The 21,685-nt window shown below is 34.7% G+C and overlaps 1 long non-coding RNA gene across 1 annotated transcript in view; it reads left to right on the forward strand.

Moving 5' to 3' along the window:
• LOC306663840 overlaps positions 1–12,589 on the forward strand; it is a 78,103-nt gene extending 65,514 nt beyond the window's left edge. The window contains exon 4 of the long non-coding RNA XR_013764554.1: positions 11,155–12,589. This is a non-coding gene — a long non-coding RNA (uncharacterized lncRNA). The remainder of the gene's footprint in view (positions 1–11,154) is intronic.
• The last annotated feature ends 9,096 nt before the right edge of the window (positions 12,590–21,685 follow it).

Here is a 21,685-nt window from a genome sequence, read left to right on the forward strand (position 1 = left end):
GACTTCTCGGATCTGGGCTAGGTACCTGGTGCCCATCCTGTCAGTGTTCACCACCCCTGTGCCGTTACTTGTCTAGTCTGCACACCTCCCCAGGGTTCAAGTTTTCTGAGCAAAGAGACTGTCAGGGATTATGAAGATTTCATGCACTGCTGTATCCAAGCTCATGGCACAGAGTCCTCATTCAGTAAATATTTGTTAAATGATGAAATCCATGGATGATGACAGTAGATATGCACTAATTAGGAAAGTTCACACTAAATGAAGTGGTTAACCTTGGCTCACCGTTGGAAAGGACTGAGTTGTGAAATTCAAAAGTGTTTGTGAAATTAAAAAAAAAAAAACTATATATAATTGTTAAAATTATGTCACCGTCTCTTAGTTAAATAAATAGTTATCAAAGAAAGTACATGATGAAGGTGATTAATGAATGCATTATCTAATTATTCTTTCAAGCTAGGCATATTGGCCAGTTCTCTGATATTTGAGTTTTAGAAATAACTGCAGAAATAGACATAGAAAAGAAGATAATACAATTGGGTTTGGAAAAAGTCCCTCTCCTACTATCACCCAACCCCCATGACTAACTTTTTGGGAATGCCTCTTGTTTTACTGTACAATCTGTGTGAATTAATCAGGAAGATTATATCATGGATTTATGTTTTACATTTCCTGTCATCTATTTTGGTGATTATTGACTTTTTGATAATGGAGCAGAAGGGGGAATAATGAAGAGTATTATAAACTGATTATGTTCCCTGTCCTGAATTCATAGGTTCAAACTCTGACCCCTGATATCTTACAGTATGACTATATTTGAAGATAGAGCCTTTAAAGGGTGGTTAATGTTTAATGGATGGGGATATAATCAAGTATGACTAGGGTCTTTGAAAGAAGAGGAGTAGGTACTAGATAGAAACACACACAAAGGAAAGACCAAGTAAACACAGGAAGAAGGTGGTGTGAGCCAAGGAGAGAGGTGGTGTCAGGAATCACTAAATCTGCTAAATTAAGACCACTTGCTCTTGAACTTCTAGTCTCTAGAACTGTGACAAAATAAATTTCTCTTGTTTGAGCCCTCCATTTTGTGGTATTTTGTTACAGCAGCTCATGAAAACTAATACAAGGAGAAAAGACTGAAATGAATTGGCAGTTTGTTGATAAGTAAATATTTGTAAAATCTAGGCTGGAGGATGAGTGTAAGTAGGATAGCTTTTTGGTTGCTTAATAGTTCTTTCTTATCTGTAGTTTAATGTTTTGTGATTTACTAGGATCTTGGCAGTGACTTAGCTCAAACCTATAAAGAGTCTTAGACTCCAGTTTGGCATTCCTAGCAGGTGGGCATTGAGAGCTTTTGCTGGCAACCTGTCTAGTGCTGGGAACATTCTCAAGGATTCTTAAGAAATCTTGCCATTCTGGACTATTTGTCAGTTAGAAAAAGAAATTTCATATATTGACTTAGCATCTGTGTGACAGGGACAGCTGTTTGTACCACAGTATCTGTTATCCTTCTCCTTTCTAAGTGATAGAATTCTGATTATTATCCAGACACCTGGATACCTGAAATAAAGATATGTTTTCCAGATTTCCTTGTAGCTGAAAACGGACATATTACTAAGTTCTGACTAGTGGAATATGAGTGGCAAGTTGTATGTATCATCCAGAAAATGCTCTTAAACAGAGGGATGAACTTCTTTTTCACCTTCTTTCTTTCCTGCGGGCTGGAATGCAGGTATATTGGCTAGAACTCATGCAGTCATCCTAGATCATGAGACGGAAGACACAGAATGAGCTGTCAAGAGCTTGGATCTCTGATTAGGGAGACTTCCCAAGGGACTGGGTTGTTTATTTTTAGATTTTGCTTACTTTAGAGAAACAAAATCTTCTCTTTTCTTAGGTAGTTATATTTTGGATTCTATGTTACTAATGGCTAAACCTATTTCTAATTGTTTAGCTACCTGCTTCTATGTAACTTTCACCCATATATCTTCAATCTAATCTTCTGAATTACATAGTATATAACAGGTCTCATTCCATTTCTACATTAAAAAAACATGATAGTTGAAAACTGCTATCCTATCTTCCCTTTGTCTATAAACTAAGTAAAACTGGTACCTCAACTGTTCTCATAAGATTTCAAGCTCTCTGACCATTTTTCATCACTCTCCTGAAGCCTTGATTTACTCAAGCATTCTTTATTTCCATAAATTGAGAGTTGGCTGAATTGTGTGTATTTCATAGGCCTAGAAATGATACAACTCAGAAAATAATAACAGTCTTGGGTACAGTAAAAGGAAATATTTGGAAGAGAATGACCTGAAATGGATTTAGAAATAATTTCTATAAGATAACAGATTTTTCAATTTATTCTTATTCTTTAAATCACAGATCTCAGTTGTACTAATAGATGAATCAGTTTTTGTAGTTTCTTACCAAATAACATTTATCAATATCTGACAATTGGAATTATCAAAGAAGAGAGAAAATCTTCCATGATTGTTGGGCAGAAGTAGGTATGTTAATAGGTAATTTGTTTCTGACAATTCTGCAGCTGGTCTTCTAGTTAACAGGGAGAAATGTAAGCTGAATGGTCAACTTAAGCAATTTGCTACAATATGCAATGTAGAGAACATTTTTCAAAAGCTGTCTTTTAATAAAAAGTCATCCCAACAGATGTAAGGTGATATCTCATTGTGGTCTTGATTTGCATTTCTCTGATGATTAGTGATGTTGAACATCTTTTTATATACCTCTTGGCCATTTTTATGTCTTTTTAAAGATAAATGTCTTTTCAAATTCCTAGTGCATTTAAATCAATTTATTTATTTATTTGCTATTGCATTGTAAGAGTCCTTTTTGGAAGTTAACCCTTTATCTTTTAAGTGACTTGCAAATAGTTTCTCCCATTCTTTAGGTGACTCTTTTACCCTTTTTGATTATCTCCTTTGCTGTATATATATAATATTTAGTTTGATGTTGTCCTATTTGTTATTTTTGCTTGTGCTGCCCATACTTTTGTAAGCATATTTATGAAAACGAAAAGACCACAAGTGTTGGCAAGGATGTAGAGAAATTGGAGCCCTCATACGCTGTTGGTGGGAATGTAAAAATGGTGCAACAAATATGGAAAACAGTGTGGCGATATCTCAGAAACTTAAAAGTAGTACTTTCATGTGCTCTGGCAATCCCACTTGCAGGCATTTATAGCAAGGAATTGACATTAGTGTTTCCAAAAGATATTAGCACTCCAATGTCCATTGTAGACTTCACACAATAGAGAATGTGTAGAACAACTTAAATATCCATTTACAGATTAGTGGATAAAAAAATGTGGTACATACATACTATGGGTGTCATCCAGATTTTTAAAAAGAGGAGCTTCACCATAAGTGCAGTTGTACCTACTAACTACAGTTTCAGTTTCCTTCTCTTGTTTCCCTGGCTGGAAATTTCCTTGCATCTTGGTGCCACAGGCTAAGTGGGCAATCCTGGGTAAAAACAAATATTTGAAGAGGTTAAATGAATCCTGAAGTTCTACTTGCAGATCACAGTGGGGGCAGATGCCATTTATTGCCTTGCAGCCTTGGTCTAGCAGGACATAGGGGCAGCTTCCAGTCTGAGATGGCACGGGCAGACTTCTCTGAAGATGAGACTTTGATAGATGGTGGCATGAACCTCAATGTGAAGCAGAGCATGGAAAAGCACTCTAAGGATGTGCTCCCACTGACAGACACTGTGCAGGTGCTTAGCTGCTTCTTCCTCTACATTTGGTCCTCCTGATTTCTGACTCCAGGCGGGGCCCATTACCCATTTGGGTAAATTTGCTGGGCCCCTGGTTCATGGCAAACAGAGGTGTCCCAGCATCAGAGCACAATGAGAAATATTTGTGCTAGCAGAAGTGGTGTCAGATGAACTGGCTATAGAGTTTGGCATTGTGGCCATAGGCCGCTGGGTGCTGAGTATCTCTATAAGCTGTGTGGCCTACATGCCTGGAGCAATGAGGACCTAGTCCAGGGACTAAAGTCAATCTGGGGTAAACGACTGTTAAATAAATGACAGAGAATATGAACAAAACAGAAGGAAATGTTGTAATATGGGCTGACATGGACAGACCTTGAGGAGACTATGTTATGTGAAATAAGCCAGGCACCGAAGGACAAATACTGCATAATTCCACTTATATAAGGCCTCTAAAATAATCAAACTCATAAGATCAGAGAATAGAATTGTGGTTGCCAGGAATTTGGGGAAGGGAGAAATGAGGAGCTGCTAATCAATAGGCATAAAATCTCAATTATTCAAAGTGAATAAATTCTAGAGATCTGTTGTACATTTTCCCTCTGCTTAATACTGTACTGCTCACTTAGAAATCTATTAAAAGGGTAGAATTTATATTAAGTGTTTTTATCACAATAAAATAATTTTTTTAAAAAAGCCCTGTCTTTTACTTTTTGTAGATTCAAATTCTCAAGGACTTGAACAAAAATGCCTTCGCAATGTGCTCATCTTGAGTCTGAGTCAGTCAACTAAGCATTTATTGAGTATTGAAGTTGTACGCATAACCTACTCTATTGGATTTAGAGACGTGGGGAAAAAAAAGGAAGTAGAGCTAGAATTCTTGGTCTTGAGATGTTTGTGTGTGATTATAGACTCTGAATTATTTTCTGAGAGTTTCTTTAAAAAATTCAAAATAACTGAGTAATTTCAGTGATAAAAAAGAAACTTATAACATGACAAGGATGAGTAAAAGGTTTATTTTGCTTATTACTTATTACCAAGCACAGTGCCCACCAAGTTTTTATACTCTTGGTTTATTTTGTGTTTGTTTTGTGCATTTGAATGAGTCAGAGATTTAGAGTACACTCTCCTGATTCAGTGCCAAGTGCAATAAATAGTACTAAATGGATACCCATCTTGATTGGTGACTTTGTAATCTAAGGTGGAAATGGAGAACTAGCATTATTTAGTTGATCTAATTAACCTGGCAAAGTAGTCTAAATTTTTGTTGATGTATTTGACAAACTGAACAGATATAAATGAGCACATATTAAAACTTTATCTGTCTGAATTTTGTGTATGTAAAGGCACAAATACACTTTGAATGGCTTTAGCACCGTCTACTACTAAAAGGAATTACTTACAGGTATGTATTTTAAAATTTCTGTTTTAAGGTCATCTTAGACTTTTGAAATACTGCAAAAAGATGGTACAAAAAGTTTCTTATATACCCTATGCCCAGTTCTCCCTCATATTAAATATTATATAACAGAACAGAGTACTATTCACTAAATAAGAGACTCTTTTGGATTTTAACAACTTTTCACCCAACATTCCTTTTCTTCCATGCTCTAACCTAGACTCCTATGTTGCATTTATTTGTCATGTCACCTTATTCTCCTCCAATCCATGACAGTTCCTTCCTCAGTCTTTGAATTTTATGACTTAAAATATTAGTCAGGTATTTTTAAGAGGGTCCCTCAATTTGGGTTTGTCTGATGTTTTCTCATGACTACACTGAGAATATACCTTAGTAGGAAAGATACCAGAAGTAATGTGTCCTCCTGAGCCTCAATATAAGGACATATTACATAGGTAAGTTTTATAGCTGGTGATATATTAACTTCAGTCACTTGGTTAAGACAGTGTGTGCCAGGTTTATACATTGTAGAGTTACTGTTTTTCTCTTTACGATTAACAAATATTTGGGGGAGGAACTTAGCAACCAGCAATGGATCTTACCTACAGCAGTTATTACTATGGTATTCTAATGGCTATTTTCTAGTTTCCTTAGTCCTCATACATTTATTCATAAGAAATAAATAGGTAAGTAGAGTTATCTATTTTGATTTCTTTATTTATACATAAATAAGCATTTTAGGTAAATACAAATTCTAAATCAAGGGTATTTGCTTTTTTCTTTGCACTGCAGTCCAACATTATTGGTATTTATTTTGTTGCCCAAATTGTAGCATTGACCATTTGGTATATTTTTGAGATGATACATTTCCTTTTTTTTTTTTTTTGAGTACTTCCTTATTTTCTAATACCATGAGATGCTCAGTTTGTATTTTCCCTGTCTCAGCCCAGGAATAAATCACTTTTTCAAGAAACCTTGGTTCTTTTAATTAGAGAATAGTTTTTAGAAATCAAAATGTGTATACCAAGTGTGCTCATTCCTCAAGGTGTCATTGTGTGTATTGTCTAGCAGCAGATAGAGCTCTGAAACCTATGTATGTAGTTAACCATAATAACACAACAATATTTAGTTTTTGTACTTCTCTGTGTTTGTATGTCTGTGTATGTACATATATGACTTTATTCTAAAGTCTTTTCTCTTTATGCATAACTTCTATTTTTGACAATGAGAAACCCAGCTCATAACACCTACATTTCCTTACTTTATTGTTCATATAAAAATGACTGATTCATACTCCTGGGAGCAAAAAGAAAAATGCTTCAACTACATTGCAGAAGTACAATGTTTGTGTACAATTCTCTGTCTTTAATTTACCATTATCTAGGGAAAAAACATTTTCCAAAGTTTCATTGTCAGCTCTTTTCTTCTCTGTCCCATTCGCTATGGTTATATAATTTATTTAAAAATACTTTACAGGCTAGGGAGATAGCTCAGTCGGTAGAGTGCTTGCCTTGCATGCACAAAGCCCTGGGTTCAATCCCCAGCACTGCCAAAAAAAAAAAAAAAAAAAAAAATACTTTACATTCACTTGTTGCAATCTGTATTCTCTGGGTTCCTCACACATCTTAGTTGATTTTTTTGATTGGGTACAGAAAAATTTCACTTTGTGGTGTACAGTTCTAGGGGTTTTGACAACTGCATGGAGTCACATGTGTGATACCACAGTTCTTTATGTAACAACTCCTTAACTCTCCAAATTACTTATGCTGTTCCTTTGTACTCCACCCCCAAATGTCTACTTTTATTACTAGAAAATGAACTTTTTGAGATCGCTCCTTTCGGCTCCCATTTTTGCATTCTAAGTGCATATAGTGCTAAGTTGATGCTTAATAAATGCTTGTTGAATATTCTGTGCCCTAACAGCAAATATGTAACTGATACTAAACAAAAGTTAAGTGACTGAATAAATGAATGACTCAATGGGTGTATACTTTGACAAAGGTGACATGAAATGGCATTTCATTTGGAAGTTGAATCACTTAACTGTTGCTGTTAACTAACTATATCAAAACTCAGTGGTGTAAAACAATAAGTATGTGGGTTGACTGGATAGGTGTTTTTTTGGCTGGATCAGGCTTAATGGGTCTTGGTAGTACTTGCTATCAAGTACTTGCTTCTATATGGGTGGTCAACTGGGTGGTCAATTGGAGTTTAACTGGTCTAGGATGGCTTCACTCACCTGTTTGTTTAGGGTAGGTGGGACATATGGTAGTGTTCCATATGCTAGTGGCAGAATTCCAACATAGTTAGCAAGAAGAATTTTGTAAGGCCATTAGAGTCTGAGATTCGTAACCAGGAGCATCACTGACTATATTCTAATGGCAAAACCAAGTCACAGACTAGCCCAGACTTAAGATTATTATTATAATAATAATTATATTATTATTATAATATTATTTCCCCTATTATTATTATAATATAATAATAATAGGGGAAATAATAATATACTAATATACAGGGGAAATAATAATATACTCTTAGACAGGAAGACTTTCAATGTTAAATTGCAAAGGACATGGATAGAGCAATCCGTCTATCACAGAGCCTATGTAAGCACACTTGGAGGCCTCATAAATACTCTTAATGTGAATATTAAAGTCATCATGTCCCCTGCTGGCAATACTCTTGTGCGTTTATTTTTCTTACTGCTTTCCAATGTACTCTAATATATCTTTTAATAAAATCTGTTTCAGAAAAGCTGATGTGAAACTCAGATATTAAAACTTGGTTCTTGGGCTGGGGATGTAGCTCAGGGGTAGAGCACTTGCCTAACATATTGAAGGACCTGCCTTCAATACCCAATACCACACATGCACATGTGCACTAGTGCATGCACGCATGTGTACACACACACGCAGGCTCTTCAAAGGGGTTCAGAAAGATTAGTAAAAAGAACCACATTTGTTAGTGGTGATTCTCCCCTTTGCCTACCCCATTTCTATCCCTTTTGTAGTAGTCAAGTTTTTCAAATTAAAATTCACAAATGCATTGAAGGGAGTAAGTGAAATGATCACTGCACATTCACTCATGTGTGGTAACAGGTAACTAACTTCAGAAACTGAGATCCTGGAACTGAATTTAAAGAAGAATTTAAAGGCTTGATCTCATGTCCTCTTTGATTGAGTCTTTTTTGTGATTTGGTTTCATTACTTGTACACATTACTTTTATAGATTATGCTGCATAATACTATTTATGGTATTTCAACTGTTTGCAGGATAGTCATTGCCATCCTATGAGAGATTTTCATAAATTTACTTGCACTGTTTTCCTTCCATGGCCCTCGCACTATTTCCAGTGCAGCTTTCTTTAGAGTGCAGTCAGTTTTGCTTTAATAGTTATCCTAAGCAGTGAATAGTAATGGTGAATACGCCAGGGCTGATGTGTTCCATCAATCTAGGATACTTGAAAAGGAATGGTTAAATTGATGCCCCAAAGTTTGATTTTTGCTTCAACACTTTTTGTTGGTTTAAGCAAACTGCCGGGTACAGATGTCTCAAAGTCCTTAGATGGCTTCCGGGAAATTCAGCACATCTTAAACAATGTGTTGGAGAAAAGAAAATGATACCGAGTCCAAACAGGTGCATCAGGAAATGCATTTAACAAAGTTGCTAAATTTTGTTCAAAACAAGGTTTCAGTAGAGGAGGAAAAGCCCAGGAAAGATGATAATTTTGTGATTTGCGACAATTGTAATATATATATATTGCTGTTTTTAGGGAACGATGAATTATTCTGACAAATCCTACATCTATAGTGGAGGAAGAAATCCTCTTTAACTATATTTAATAGTGTTAGTTTAGAGGCAAATGATATTAAAATGACTGAACATTTGGGAATAGAGACAAAATAGCCTACACTTAAAATCTTTTAGTCATTTGCTAAAAAGGTTATTCTTATCATAAAACACTCGGGAGTTTTACCTTTAGGATTAGAAGGGAGAAAAGCAATTGAAGCAGCAAGGTAGTCAACTGTACTAGAGCAGTGACTTTTTTAAATGGGTTGGATGGTCCCCTTGGGTGTCATGTCTCAGGAGTTGCCATATGGGATTCAAGCTGGTGAGGATCTTGTTTGCTCTCCCTATTCCTACCTATCTTCTACCTCAACCAATCTTTGAAATGAACTCTAATTAAATTCGTTTTGACATAATAGTTTTTGAAAAAAGTTGTACAAAAAAGGTAAACTAATATTCTGATTTATAATGAAAGAAAAGGGAGCTGACATCACTGTGGATGGTTAATTTACTATTTGTAATTATTCTCGTATCATAAAGGTCAGAACTGTGGGACAATGTCAGGCAAATGTAAACAAGAGCATGGCAGGGATGTACATGTGTTTGAAACCTTTTACTCATATTTCCTCCAATGGAAGTCAATCAAAATTCAGTAGCACTGTTTCAAGGATGTTTAAGGAAAGCAGGCATGTTGCACATGAGACTATGTATCTTAGAATCATACAAAGTATTGAGCAACCAAGAAGAAATCTTGAATCAGTTATTTATTTATTTATTTTTTTCAGTGCTGGTGATTGAACCCAGGGCCTTGTGCATGCTAAGCAAGCACTCTACCAACTGAGCTATATCCCCAGCCCTTGAATCAGTCATTCTTCAACAAATTGCAGGAGCAACTGAAGTTGTCTATCTATATATAGTCAGTCATTAAGGCAAGAGTTCCTAGCATGTCAAACTTCCTGAATAGTGAAACTTTAAAAAATTATGAGGAACATCATTAAAAAAGATAGATCAATTTATCCCTTTTTTGGAGATATTTAGTAACAAAAATGTAACTATGCCAACTAATATCATCATTTCATAAAAGAAAGTATATTTTAAAACCAAAACTCTGGAAAGGTTGAAGTCTCACATAAAACAGTACATGGTAGCATTCTGTCTGTCTTGCTGCCTGTGTTTGTGTGTGTCTCCTCAATCAGACTAGTCCAAACTGTTCAATGGTTCAGTGGTAGAGATCCAAGTTGTTTGTAGCCTTTCCTATGGATAAGGCAGTAGAAGCATTTCCAAAAGATTTTGGCAAGGTAATTCACTAGGGCACAAAAGAATCATGGCCTAGAAATGTAGATAATACTGATCAGTTTCATTTTGTATCCCAGGAGGTGATGATGAGAAATGCGTCCTAAAATGTATTGTCCACTCCTCAGACCTATCCAAGTTTCTGTGACTTGATCCACACACTTATAGTTAGGTGATTTTATATAAAACACAAAGTGACGTAGTCACAGAGCAGATGTCAGATCTCTTTCTGTTGAAGGCTCTGTGAAGTTGGGGAGCTAACAACATTGATTGGTTGCATGATACATTTCAGGTAAGACAGGAAGATTTTTACATGTGTATGCTGCTCAGTTCTCGAATGATCCTTATTTGTAGTTATTATTACTTTCCATTTTCTGATGGGAAGTTAAGACTTAGATAACATAATAACTTAAATAACTTGCACAAGAGAGAGCAAGAGAGGGTAAGATCAGACAGCCTGCTCTTGAGGTGGCAAGACTCTGAGTAGGTGTGAGCAAAATATTTAAAACTCTACTCTTGGCTTTTCCCTCTATTGGGCAATAACTGCACCACTGCAGCTCCAGGAATCAGTGGCAATGGCCCTTGTATGGATGCAATAGTCTGCTGGGTGGTAATACTGCAGGGCAGGGTCTTAGGTTTGCTGTGGTGAGGGGTGGATGAAGGCAGGTGGCTCGTGACCATCATCAAGCATTCCCCTTTATCCCTTCTGTCCACCAAGCACCTGGTGTTCAGCAGTTCCCCGGGAGACGTTGTCTGATGGAGAAACTGGTCTACCTAAGAGAACATGAGCTTACAAGTGAAATGTATTAGCTGCCCGAGGAGTACAACTGCAAAAGGAAAAACACCTGCTGTTAGGCTACTGTTAGATTTCTACAGAATTCTTCTCCCTTTTTTGCTTAGTTTGACTACATTTCCACTTTTCTACATTTCTGTTTCAGCTGGCTGCGGCTGCATGATTAAGTGTTCATCAATGGAACTTATGAAGAAATGGTGTCTGTGCTTTCTGTCCTTGAGTCCTGAGGTAGTGGGTGTACCTCTTCCATGATTTCTTCCCCTTATCTACTGGCTGGACCCAGACTTGGTGGCAATCCATCCTCAACCATGTAGATGATTCCTTGACCTGGGGATGACTGAGCAGCTGGACAGGAGGGACTTTGCATGAGGAGTGATCACAAAGGTCAGAGCACTCCCCTGACCATTGCTTTCCCCAGCTTGTCACATGAGAGAGAAAGAAAGTCTATTATCTTCATTAAGTCACTGCATGTTGGGATCTTTCTGTAATAGTATTTAACCTTATTCTAATCAATGTAAAAACAAATTGGACAATGTGTGTATCTCATATGATCTAAACTAGATTATTGAAGCAGAATTAGCAAGTGAGAGAAAGCATAAAAAATGTACTTGAGGAGGTTAGGGAAGAGTAACAAAATGAAATGAGAAAGAACTGTAACAATAGTGGAAACATTAGATTCAAACTGACACGATTTTCCACCTTCTGACTTTCTCCACATTTAAAGGGAAGGCTCAGGTTCTTCTGATAGATCTTATTGTTTGGATTGTGTATACTTCCTACATGTTAACATTTCCCATAGTCAATTTTGCTTTTAAAAAATGGGAAATTTATAAATATCTGTTCAAAATTAAGGGAAAGCTAAGTAAATTATAGTGTCCACGTATTGGAATACTGTGTAGTCATTAGACATGATGTTAATAAAGGGTTTTTAATGATGAGAAGATATTTCTGTTATAATGTTAATTTTAGATTCAAACAAAATTGTACATATATTGTGTATCTTAAGTATGTGTACTATAAAACTTGTACAGAAAAAGATCAGGAGGAAAATCTGACAAAATGTTTTGCTATGTTTAGGGATCAAGATTACCTTTTGTCATATTTTCTGAATCTTCTTCAAATGTTTGTTACTCTTCTAAATAAACAAAAATCAATTAGTTTTCATTGAATTTATTCATAGCTTTCACCCACATTTTATTGATGCATTATAATTATACATAATGGTGAAATTCATTGTTACATACTTGTGGGTGCACAAGCTATAGCAATAAATTTTGGCCAATATCCTTCCCTAATATTTCCCTTTCCCATCTCCCCTCCCTCCCCTTGGTCCCTTTCCTTTACCTTGCTGATCTCCCTTCTATTTTCATTAGATCCTTCCCACCTTTCTTTTTCTTTATATTATAGCTTTTTACCAGATCTTCTTTCACTATTAAAAATTTGTGCCTAATTCATATGTTTTTCTTTGACCTTATAGAGTATCTGCTGATCTATGACACATAGCAGAGTTGGCAAACTACAGCCTGCAGGCCAAATGTGACTCGCTCCTGTTTTTGTAAATAAAGTTTCATTGGAACACAGCCATGTTCATTCATTTATGTGTTGTCCGTGGCTGCCTCCATGCTACAATAGCAGAGCTGAGTAGTTGTGACAGAGACCATCTGGCCTGCAAAGCCTAAAATATTTACTATCTGGCCCTTTTCAGAAAAACTTCACTGGCTGCTGGTGTAAGGAAGAATCGCTTGTCATATCCTACACATAAAGTACACATGCCTCTATTACAAAGAATCTTGCTAGATGTCTTCTAGGATAAACTGATCTGTATCTCACAATACTATAAAGGTTTATTTTTAATTACTGCTAATTTGAAAACATTTCATTTTAAATCACTTCAGCAAATAATTAGAGAGGCCCCACAGTGAAGCTAGACATTAAGCTGGACTTGATGGTGGATGGGGACGTAGTGTAATAAAACATAAATAAATATTTCTCAGTCATAAAATTTTCATAGTCTAATTCTGGGAGTATCGATATTATCTTTTTAGCCTCCCAAAGAATTGACTCCTAAGTGATTTGTTTTCTTTCAGTAATGGAAAGAGTGGTTTTAAATACAGGACACGAATTCCTGGTCTGATGGAACTTTTGCCTATGCGTAGAAGAATCCTACTTTCTCCAAATAATTCTCCTAATAACCTTGTAAGTGTTTCTACTTTCAAACTGAAAGTTACCATCGATGGATAATTCAAATTGGCTGGAGCATTGATCTTGAACTTCTCAGTGGAGAAAATATCAATTATTGTCTTTGTACTTTTTTATTAATAAATTATTGTAATATTTATGCCAATATAATGTCTTTATTATCAAATAAAAGCTATGAGTAAAGGGTAATTCATGGTGATTATTTTAAATTCCATGATAATGTATCCAACTTTGTCCACATTGCTAATAAAAGACAAATAAAATTGAACTCAATTTGTTCAAGTTAACAGACATCTTAAAATATCTGACATGAAATGCATACTGATATGCCATGTTCAGAGATGCAACTGTAGAGATGATCTCAGAGACCTTTAATATCTTGGCTTATTTCTGTAGGAAAAAGTTCAAGTTATCAGTTTCCAGAATAAGCATAGAACTGTGTTTTTACAAAAAGTCATTCCAACTTATCTTTTTGCAGGACTGCAAACATAATCACCACTTTAGGGAAATGGTTTTCTTACTCTGATTTCAAAGGAAGTGGCTTGCTTTATATCCACCATGCACAGTCTAATCTAGAACTACTGTGTCTCAGCTGAGGTTCCTTAACTTGCTTTGGATGAACTACATTGGCTATTCTCACTTTGTAGTTTACCTTGAGTACTTCTGAAAGAGCCCAAACCTCAACTCATACCTGAAGGGGATGGGGGTCATGAAATTACAAAGTAAGTTTTCCCAAGTAAATAGCAAAGACTTTTAGAACCTAAAGAGATTGTAGAAATTAGTTTTTTCAAGTCACTCCTAGTAGTGGAGTTCTGATAGGAAATTACCCAGGTTGGGTACGATTCAAGTTTATAAACCCTTGATAACTTCTGTATGCCAGATGCTTTTATATGCCATTATTCCACTGTTTTTTTTTTTTTTTTTTTTTTTTTTTTTGCATTCAATGACAGAAAACTCATAGCTTCATAAAATAGCCTACTTCATTCTCTGGCAGCTCTAATTATTAAAACATTTTATTCTCTAGTTGTATATTTACAGATGCCTTTCCCAAAATCTCCATAATTAATCCTCATTTCAGTAAACTGAATTCATCTGCTAGATGGCAGATATGCATACAGTAGAAGACAGGTATCAAGTCCCCTCTGAATGTGGAACAACCCCAAGTTCTGGGGTGCCATAGAACAATTCAAAACAGAGTGTGGAATGCATCTATTCAATTTCACATTTTCATTTTTTTCGATATATTAAAGGAATGCATTAATTTATTTGCGAAAGCCTTGAAGATTTTAAGTGAAAAGACATCTGTGATATTTTGAACACAATGCCATTATCAAATGTTCTGCCATTTTAAGGATCTGTAAGCAGTTTCAGTTGCACATAAACCAGGCATTACATCATTTATGTCAAATTCTACTTTATGGCTTTCTCTTGTATTATTCCTCTGTGAAATCTATGATAGGTCTTGATGTGTCACTGACCCAAATGTGCTTCTCCTTTTTTTCTGTTTTTCTATTGGAAATCAGTGAGATCAAGTTTTTCCATCTTTATAGATACAAAGAATGATAGATTCTGATCACATTTAACTTCAGGAACAGAATCTTCAAAGGATATTAAGTAGGGCACATAATTCTGCTTATTCTTCTAGTCCATGAATATCAGGTTTGGGCTTGCTGTTCCAAAGTGGTTGCTCCTGGGAACTTGGAAAATAATAAAAGAAAAAACCCTTTAATCCTGTGGGCCACAGTATGCCCTTAACTCTCCTGGTGTGATCATCTATTCCCCCTGATTGTAACTTCAGTATTTAAATAGACATATTTTTCAAACAAGTTGACTCCTAAACATAAATACCATCATCTGGTACTTACATGAGGAAATGATCACTAGAGCTCTTGCAAGAAGAAAAAGTACCTGTGTTAGACTCACTGAACAATGACACTAAACTCTACTTTGTGGTTAATTTGTAGGATTTTGGAGGGGGTATAATTGTGACTTTATTATCTTTTTTACTTTGACTTTAAAATTTACCAATCAGATAAGATTTAACCAAAAGGGTAAAATTTTTTTTCATTCTTTAATTAAATTCTTAGGGAAGCATTTGCTAAAACATTTTATTGGGGACAATAAAAAGAATGTAGAGATTCTAGGAAAGGATGTGACAATCACTGCATGGGTTGCTGAATAATTATTAACGAGAACAACAAGTGTAAACACATGTAATAGAAGCCCAATCAAATGAAAGGAAGAGGTATTGCCTTCAAGTTGTCATATTTATAAGACTACCTGGAAAACTCTACAAAGGTACAAAAATATATGGATGGTTGGAAATCTCAGTGTGTTCCTCAGGAAGCTGCTTCTCCTGGACTGGTGCTGGCAGATAGAATCTTCAAGAAGCAATATGCCAAAGTGGTTGCTCCTGGGAACTTGGAAGATAATAAAAGAAAAACCCCTTTAATCCTTTAATGTCATTTTCTTTTGCGATTTGTGTGTTTCCTAGAAACTCTGAGTGCCTCTCTGAGTGGGAAATGGAGAGATGTGGTAGTCACTTTAGTTGTCATTTACAGTTCTTTGCTTATAGGAATTTGAGACATGTGAGTGACAAGGTGAATATGTAAGAGAAGAGACTTGTGGAATGATGAGAACTGAATTGAGTGACTGTTCAACTTCATATGTGCTAACCGAGTGATTTTTAAATAAAAATACCTTGGTTCCTATTAGTCTTCTACTTAAACAATAGGTAGAGATTTTAAAGCAAAATGGACTTTTTTTGTTTTAAATATATCTATGCAGGTAATAGAAGACTACTGACATTCTTATTCATTTTCATTTTTATATAGCAAATATTTAAACAGTGCTTACTAAATGCCAGATATTGTTCTAATCACTTTATGGATACTAATTCATTTAATTTCCATAACAACCTCATGGGGCAGGTACTAACATTATGTATATTTTACAAATAAGGAACAGATATAAGAGGTTAAGTAATTTGGTTAATCAGTGGCAAAACCAAGCTTAATCTCTTCTGTTTTACCTGATTTTTAAATGCCTACAAAGATAAAAACATTGTTGAGGAGTACTGTTAGAGAACAAAAACAAAATATAAGCTAAATTTCTTACTACTTTAAACAACTAAAAATACAACCAACATCCATTTAAATGCATGGCTGAGCTCACAGAAGAGTAAGTAAGAAATGAACCTGCTTAAGCCCAGTAGCTGCACCTGGACTGAGGGAGGGTGATACATTGGGTAGTAGAGGTCACAAGTCTCAGTAACCTAAGGATTTCATTTCTGTTGCTCAATGAAGATAGCAGATTAGGATCTGGATCTATCCAAAGAGGTACACTGAAACTGAAACCTCCATACAATGTTAAGATTCTCAAAACATTTTAACTTCAGTGAACATAGGAATAGAAGAAAAAAAAAAAAAAAAAAAAATCAGCCATTTTCTTTTGCCCTGGATTCTGATCAGAACAGAAGAGTTTTTAGCATGTATAATCATGAACTCTGATTCATTCAAGGATGGAGGTTAACCCCTAGCTGAGAAATTAACAAATAATTAGTGACACTCTTGCTAGTGACACTCAAAAGAAAAATGAAAGACATTTCAGGTTCTGGACTTTAATTCCCAAAAATCTTTATAAAGACGAGTCTAAACAGAAGTAACCACGGTAGAAAATAATTGAATAAGAATGAGCAACAAAGAAACAACAAACTGTGGGTAATATCCTAAGATTTTTACATAATGGAACATCTGGACATTTGAAAATAACTATGTTCAAAAATAATAAAAGAAGGAATATAAAATGAGGCCAAAAAAGGCACAATAAACCCCAAACATATCTGAGACATAATCTTGTAGACTTTCTGGAAGAAAAAAATGAAGCCATTGAAATTAAAACCTTGAGAGAAGACTTAAGTAATACATAGCTAAGATGACTAATGGACCTTATGCAGGTCTGAGGAAATTATCCATAAAGCAGCAGAGAATAAAAGAGTGAGGCATGGAGGGAAAAATGAGAAGATTCAACCTATGTCTAGTAAGACCATGAGAAGGAAAAATAATGGAGTGGGGGAATTTTCTAGTATCACAGTGAGGCCCAAAAGTGATAAATAAAAATGATCTCATATCTAGATATATTACGGCAACACTGCAAAACACCAAGCACCAATTTTAAAAGCAACAGCAGAGACAAGAAAGATCATCTATAAAATGATTCTGACTTAACAGTAGACTTCTCAACAACAAGGGCCTGAGATAATGGAAAATCTTTAAAATGATAAAAGAAATTAACTGTAGATTGGAAATATGAATTTCACTAAACTATTACTTAGGAGGTACAGAAAAAATATTTTTGAACAGACAAACAAGCAAGCAAAAAGGAAAGTAATTTAACCTTGGGAGAATATCTTGTATGTGAACAAAAAGATAGTGACTATAAATAAATAAAATAAATATTGAATAATTTAAAGAAATTAGCTAAATTGGAAATAACATACTTGTATAAACAACATAAAGGCAGGAAGGAGCAGAGTGATGTTCCCCTGCAGGGCTTCCCCACTTGCCTTTCAAGTATTCTTTTCAGTTATGTCTGCTTAAGTCTTTACCCCATTTAAAAATGTGTTCTGATTTTCAAAGTTCTTCATACAGTCTGGGTACAAGTCCTTTTTCAGATATGTTATTTTAAATCTTTCTTCACAGTCTGTAGGTTGTCTTTTCTTTCTTGTAACTGTTTTTTGAAGAGCAAAAATTTTAAATTTTGATGAAGTCCACTTATCATTTTTTTTCCTTTTTGAGTTGAAATTTGGTGTCATATCTAAGGACTTTTTTTCTAATGTTAGATCACAAAAAAATTTTCCCTGTTTTCTTCTGAAAGTTTTATAATTTCAAACTCAACCTTTAGATCTGTGATTCATCTTGAGTTAATTTTTGTATAAGGTGTGTCGTTTAGGTTGAAATTGATCTCTTTGGCATTTGGTTATCCAATTATTCCAACACCACTTGTTGACAAGACTGCAGTTTTTCATTGAATTGTCTTTACATAATTTTTTCAAAACTCATTTGGAAAAACATGAATGGGCCTATTTCTGTATTTTCTGTTCTTAGTTTCATTAATCTGTGTAACTATCCCATCAACAATACTATCCTGTCTTGTAGTTTTATGGTGTCGAAGTTTGATTTCTTTGACTTCTTTTTTCAAAATTGTTTTGGCTATTCTCATTCTTTTGCATTTTCATGTAAATTTTATGATATACTTCTCTCTATATATAAATACTTCTGCTGAGATTTTGAATGGAGCTGTGTTATACATATAGCTCAATTTGGGAAAATCTAACATCTTTGTGTTGTCTTCCAGTCCATGAACACAGTCTACTCTCCATTTGTATAGATTTCTTTGATCAGTGCCTTGTAGTTATATGTCTTCCTTGTCTGTAAATACAAATGCTGAAATTCTAACTCCTAGTATCTCAGAATGTGATATTAATTGGAGGTAAGGTAATCAAGGTAATCAAGTTAAAATGAGGTAATTAAGATGGATTCTAATCCAACGTGGTTGGGGCCTTCATAAAAGGGAAATTTGGAGACAGGCATGTCATGACAAAAAGTCCTGTGAAGATGAAAGTATAGTGTGGGCAGATGCAGAAGCCCAGGAACATGCATGATTGTATCCTCCCTTACAGTTTGCAGAAGGACCAAACCTAGCTATCGGCTTCATCTTGAACTTTAAGCCTCTAGAACTATAAGGAAGTACAATTTCTATTGTTTGAATTACTCAGCTTACGATACTCTATTGCAGTGGCCCTTGAAAACTAATATAAACACCAAATTTTATTAGATTTATGTCTATTTATTTCATTTTCTGAACTATTCATTTATAAAGTTCTAATACCTCCCTGTAAATGCTGAGTATTTCATTTGCATGGTATTAAGGCAAGAATTTCTCAAATTGATCAGTATTTGTGATATTTCAACTGAAAGTGTTATAATTCGAAAGCACATTACAAATTTCAATGTATGCCTACTAAGACCTTCAGAAGAAAAGAATAGAGATAATGATGTGGGAGAGTTTCTGGGCACTTACCACTACTTAGTTTTTCACTTTTAGTAGCTTTTTAATTCATCCAGTTAACTATGATTGCATAATTGTAAAGATATACTTTAAATTAAATTGTGTATTGTATTCCATATTTTAAACTCTGTATTTCTTCCTTTGTGTGTGTGTGTGTGTGTGTGTGTGTGTGTTGTGTGTGTGGTGCAAAGGATAAAACCCAGAGCCTTGCATATGCTAGGCAAGTGCCTTACCACTGAACTATATCTGTAGTCCTAAACTCTGTATATATATTTTTTTAATTATTATTTTTTATTTTTAATGCATTGTAGATATACATAATAGTGGGGTTCATTTTGACACATTCATAAATGCATATAACATAGTTTCCTCCATTTAATCTGTATATTTATTTAAGGTTAAAACAAATCCTTCAATGATAAAATAAAAAATAGAAGCTACTCTAATGCCTGGAGACTAAATGGATAATTGAATGACACATGGATAATAAAAGGAATTGAGGAAGAAATGAAAAAAATCTTACTGGTAAATGAGAATACCAATACAATTTACCAAAATCTCTGGAACACTATGAAGGCAGTACTAACAGGAAAGTTCATTGCATTGAACTCACTTATTAAAAGAACAAAAAGTGGAAAAATAAATGACCTAATACTACATCTCAAAGCTGTAGAAAAAGAAGAACAAATCAACACCAAAAACAGTAGAAGACAGGAAATAACTAAAATCAGAGCTGAACTCAATGAAATTGAAATAAAAGAAACAATTGAAAAATTGACAAAATGAAAAGTTGGTTCTTTGAAAAAAATCAATAAAATTGATAAACCCTTAACCACACTAAGCAAGAGAAAAAGAGACAAAACCCAAATTACTAAAATACGTGGTGAAAAAGGAAATATCACAACAAGCTGAAATACAGAAAACAATTAGAAACTATTTTGAAAATTTATATACTCCAATAAAATAGAAAATACTGAAGACGTCAACAAATTTCTAGAGACATATGACCTAACTAAAATGAATTAGGAAGTCATATACTATTTAAACAGAACAATTGGAAGTAATGAAATAGAAAACACCATCAAAATCTACCAATTAAGAAAAACCCAGGACCAGACGAATCTTACCTGAGTTCTATAAGACCTTCAAAGAAGAATTAACATTAATATTCCTCAAATTATTCCATGCAATAGAAAAGAGGAAACCCTTCCAAACTCTCTATGAGGCTAATATCACCCTGATACCAAAAGCAGACAAAGACACATTGAGGAAAGAAAACTTCAAATCAATATCCCTGATGAACATAGATGCAAAAATTCTTAATAAAATTCTGGCAAATCGTATACAAAAATATATTAAAAAGATAGTGCACAATATTCAAGTGGGGTTCATCCCAGGGATGCAGGGTTGGTTCAACATACAGAAATCAATAAATATAATTCATCACATCAATAGAATTAAAAACAAGAATCATATTATCATATCAATAGATGCAGAAAAAGCATTTGACAAAGCACAGCATTGTTTCATGTTCAAAACACTAGAAAAAATAGGGATAGTAGGAAGATAATTCAACACTGTAGAAGCTATCTATGCTAGGCCCATGACCAACATTATTCTAAATGGAAAAAAATTGAAAACATTCCCCCTAAAAACTGGAACAAGACAGGGTTGCCCTCTTTCACCACTTCTATTCAACATTGTCCATGAAACACTAGCCAGAGCAATTAGACAGATGAAAGAAATTAAAGGGATACGAATAGGAATAAAAGAACTCAAACTATCGCTATTTGCCAATGGCATGATTGTATATTTAGAGGAGCCAAAAATTCCACCAGAAAATTTCTAGAACTCATAAATAAATTCAGTAAAGTGGCAGGAAATAAAATCAATACCCATAAATCAAATGCATTTTTATACATAAGTGATGAATCTACTGCAAAAGAAATTAGAAAAACTACCCCATTCACAATAGCCTCAACAAAAATAAAATACTTGGGAACCAATCTAACAAAAGAGGTGAAAGACCCCTGCAATGAAAACTACAGAACACTAAAGAAAGAAATTGAAGAAGACCTTAAAACATGGAAAGATCTCCCATGCTCCTGAATAGGCAGAATTAATATTGTCAAAATGGCCATACTACCAAAAGTGTTATACAAATTTAATGCAATTCCTATTAAAATACCAATGACATTCTTCATAGAACTAGAAAAAGTAATAATGAAATTTATTTGGAGAAATGAGACCCAGAATAGCCAAAGCAATCCTTAGCAAGAAAAGTGAAGCAGGAAGCATCACAGTACCAGATCTTAAACTATACTACAGAGCTAGAGTAATAATAACAGCATGGTATCGGCACCAAAACAGACATGTAAATCAATGGTACAGAACAGAAGACACAGAGA

The sequence above is a fragment of the Sciurus vulgaris genome, assembly GCF_902686455.1.
Source record: "Sciurus vulgaris genome assembly, chromosome: 6".
Lineage (NCBI taxonomy): Eukaryota > Metazoa > Chordata > Mammalia > Rodentia > Sciuridae > Sciurus > Sciurus vulgaris.